Raw genomic sequence first — 4,785 nt, 5'->3', positions numbered from 1 at the left:
ATGGTTCTGTTGGTGCTGCTGAGGAGTATTCACCTGCAAATCAACTTTTGCTTGAGGTTGTTGCTGAATTGAGGTTGCAGAGACAAGTTATAGGTTCAAGGTTACAAGTTGTTGAAACAACTATTTTGTATTTGAAGATAGTTGTATTTACTTACTTCTTGTTATCTGTTTTTGCTATTTATTTGAAATAAAATTATACAATGAATATTGACCTATATTGAGTACATTTACCATTGAAGCATCATCAATCTATTATCATTGCACATGCATATACAACCACAAATCAAGCATCATCTATTACTGAGAAACCACAAAAAAAAAAATAAAAAATAAAAAATAAAAACAAAAACAAAAACATAACCATTGTCAACCACAAACTTACAAACATAACCATTGTCAACCACAAGTTACAAGTTTCAAACAAAGTAGGTCATAAAAAAATCATCACTGTTGTATGGTGAATAAAACCCAAAGGAGCCTCCAACTGCTAGTTACTGTTGTGTTTCTTTCCTTGGTACTGCTACTTTTGCTACTCTCTCTATAATTGAATATTAGGATTAGAATACTAATGCAACAATAAATTAATATGTATAAGGATAAATATTAGGTAATTTATTGCTTACCCATGGTGGAGGATTAACACCAATACCACTCTCACTTGGCTGTCTTCCACCTCTGATGCCACTCTGGTTTGGCTGTCTTCCAACTCTGCTACCACTCACATTTTGTTGAGAACCACCACCAATGCCACTCACATTTGGTTGAGAAGCTCCTCTTGCACATAAATTTCTTCCACCTCTTGCACTTACATTTCTTCCACCTCTCCTAGTAGTTTGGGACTGGAAAAAATTTAAACAAAAAAAATTAGCTAAGTACAGTATTGGGTAATCATAGAATTAAAAAATTGTTATAGTGAACATAAGTAAGGACTTATACCTGTTGTGTAACACCAGAAGTTCCTGCTCCTTCTGATCCTTGAGTTTAAGACCTTATATTTTCCTAAATTAACAATTAGAAGGTATATAAATCAGTAATAAAAGAAATTTATCAAAACATAGCAAGTTTAAAATTGACTGAAACACTCACTGCTGTTGTTTAAGCTCTTCCTCTTGCACTTGCAGCCCTCCCTCTTACTGCTGCAGCTATTTCTCTTGCTGTTTGAGCTCTCTGGCAAGTCCTCCTATTATGACCAGTTTGTAGGCAATACTTGCATGTTACAACTGATGATCTCTTAGGTACTCCACTTGCACTTGCAGGGGCAGGTTCACCTTGTTCCCTTCTTTTATTTTTTCTTGGTCTACCAGGTAATCTTCTTGGTTTAGGAGGGTATAATTCAATTGATGGAGTTTTGGGCCACATCTTCTCATCCATCAAAGGATGAATCATCCCACTGTGGGCAAGTAGATATGTGTCCTTACTGTAACAAGGATCACAAAAATGCTCAGGGTCCTGCCTATTCCATGAAATAGCACCAGCTACATGCCTACAAGGTATCCTTGATATCTGCCATGCTCTACATGAACAAGTCCTCAAGTTTAAATTAACCACACTTACTCCCACCACTTCATGAACTTTAAACTCCTCCCTCCCAGCAGGACAAACTCTACACCCTCTTGATTCTTGAATGGATTTGTTTAATTTTTTCAAGGCATTTGGTGTCAAATTTCCCTTCCAAGCTAAAGCTTTCTGATACCTTTTCTGGATTCTCATCATTAATTTAATCCTAATCCACTTAAGCATATTCAAGATTAGCTTAGACCTATAATGACCAACCCAGTTGTTGAAGGATTCAGTCAAATTGTTTGTGATATGGTCACTCTTTGATGTCTCACCATACCCCACCCTAGACCATATTTCCAAAGGCCTGTCCACTAGCCAATCATGAGCTTCTGTACAAATTCCATTCATGTGATTCATTGCATCATTAAATTTAAGTTCATTGCATGATCTTGCAGCTTTCTAGAAAAAAAAAAAAATTCAACAATAACCCAGGATTATCCTTCCTAAAACTGTTAAACAAGTGCCTACAACAAATCCTGTGGCTTGCCTCAGGAAATAAGTTAGAAATTGCAACCTCAATACCCTGAAATGCAAAATAAAATAAATTAAAAGTAATTATGAACAATTTAATAATGAACTATGTAATAATGAACAGTTAAAGAAAAAAATTATACCTTTTGCATATCAAACATAATTGTCCAATGTCTAGCATATGCATCTGCACCAAGAATATCCTTCAAATTATCTAAGAAAAAAGTCCATGTCTCCTTTCCTTCACTTTCTACCACAGCATAGGCAATGAAGAATAGACCATTATTGCCATCCAAGGCCACAACTGACAAAAGTACTCCACCATGTAGGCCCTTTAAAAAATAGCCATCTAACCCAATGAATGGCCTGCAGCCTTTTATAAACCCAGACCTCAAAGCATCAAAAGCAATGAAAATCCTTCTGAATCTATTCACTTCATTGAATTCAGCATCATAATAATCAAGTGTGACCAAACTGCCAGGGTTTGTCCTCCTAATTTCATTCCTATAGGAGGGCATCAAACTGTATAACTTCCCATAGTTATCCTCAAACACATCCAATGCCTTTCTTTTTAACCTATAACATTGTTGTTTCTTTGCCCTAATGCCATATTTTTCATGCAGTGCAGTTCTCAGACTTTCAACTGTCATTTGTGGGTTTTGTTTGAGTTTCTTAAAAAACTTCTTTGCAATCCATGTAGAATTGGCTAATGGATTTTTATCACCCCTCACATAAGAATGATTGTCATTATATGTTTTTATCATGTAAGTCTTACAAGGCAGTGGGGAGGCGTGGATCCTCCATGGACAACCTTTGGCTTTACAAACACAAGTTACCCTTGAACTCTCATTTTTGGTCTTTCTAATTTGAAACCCTTCTTGGATTGTATAATCTGTCAACACCTCTCTAAAATGTTTCACATTTTGAAACAATAAATATTGTTCTAGTTTTATAGGTTGTCCTTTAACCTTTACATATTCCTTCCCTTTAATATTTTTATCCCAATCCTTGCTCTTTGATCTATTTCTCTTTGGATATTTCATACCAATCTCTACACTTGAATCAGAATGTGCTTCATCATTTGACTCATAATCTGACAGGCCATCCTCACAATCCACATTGTAGTCTTCATCATTGTAGTCTTCATCACTGTCTTGAAACCCTACATACTCACCATCTGAGCTATCACTGTCAGTTTCAACACAATTAGTATCACCTTCTGCCATCCAATCTTGATTTTCTTTCTTAAAATCATACACATCATCTTTCTCCACATCACTATCATCTTCCTCATTGTTTTCATTAACCACTTCCTCATCACTATCCTCTTCCTCTCCCTCACTATTTTCAGCATCCACTCCATAATCCATATCCTCATAAGGGTCATCCATATCAGTTGATATATTTAAGGGTTCAACTTCTTCTATCTCAACATACACATTAATGTTCACTCTTTCACTGTTTAAGTATAACATGTACAACAAATCAGCTTCATTCTCAACCAAAATCTTACAATAAGAACCAGGAACATCACAGTATATAGAATAAGTAAACCCCAAACCCCCAGGATAATCCTCAAGAACAGTTCTGTTGTCCAAGAATTGACTCTAGAGGGGGGGTGAATAGAGTCAATGGCCAAAATTCGCAAATTATAGAAATACAATTTCTAATCAACAATATAACCTATTGTGCAATAATCAACATATGAAATCAAGATATGAAAGTAAACAATTTATAGCACAATTGTAAAAGAGATAAGGGAAGAGAAATTGCAAACTATAACACGGCGATTTTTGCGAGGTTCGGAAACTCCTACTCCTCGGCTCAAGATCCCTCTTGAGACTTCCCAATCCAATAGAGCTTCTCCTTACGGGTGGAGAGCAAACATTGACATGAAGCAAGACCTTACTTCTTTTCCTTGCAAGGAGAACACCCTTCTCCTAGGCTTCTTTTGGGTCACACCAACCCTTACAAGTTTGTAGAAAAGATTGTAATTGAAATACAAGATTGAATCTCTCTCAAGATAGATATACAAGTGTAAGTTCACAAGAAATATCTCTCAAAGATTAATATACAAACTTTAGCTCTCAACTAGAGTATATATGAATATAAGTGAAGCTCAAACTCTATAAATGATATGAATGAGAGAAGATGATATAAGTAAAGAATATAAGATCTTATGAATTCAATAAAATCTCTCAAGTGTATAATAGAGCAAAAACTCTATGAAGATTAAAACAAGAGCAAAAGCCCTTTTAATCTTTGCTAGAATCTCTCAAGATGGAATAAGAGTGAATAAGAGAAATGAAGAGAAGATTTGAGAACAAAAGCTCTCTTTAATGCAATGTGAAGGCTTTCAAATGATGTCTCTTGATTATTAAGATATTCCCCACTCTATTTATAGAGTTTGCAAGCTCAATATAGCTGTTAAGAGATAAATGCACAAAGGTCGAGGAGAAAAGAGCCGTTGCATTTTGAAATCTGCAGATCCGACAAGAACCGGTCGACGTATGGCATAAACCGGTCGACGTATGGCATAAATAGGTCGACGTATACTACAAACCGGTCGACGTATGGCATAAACCGATCGACGTATGGCACAAACCAGTCGACGTGAAAGTTATGTTCTTAAAATATCAATACTGCCTAGATACCGGTCGACATGAAGCTAGAACCGGTCGACGCGTGTATCTGATGCATTGACAGTTTTGACAGATTACAGCTTATGCATAGGACTTTCAATACAGGACATCT

The sequence above is a fragment of the Cornus florida genome, unplaced genomic scaffold (assembly GCF_030987335.1).
Source record: "Cornus florida cultivar Cherokee Brave unplaced genomic scaffold, ASM3098733v1 CherokeeBrave_3.0.0_Hap2_Chr07, whole genome shotgun sequence".
NCBI lineage: Eukaryota > Viridiplantae > Streptophyta > Magnoliopsida > Cornales > Cornaceae > Cornus > Cornus florida.
The sequence above is the reverse complement of the archived record's forward strand: the minus strand, read 5'-3'. Positions refer to the sequence as shown.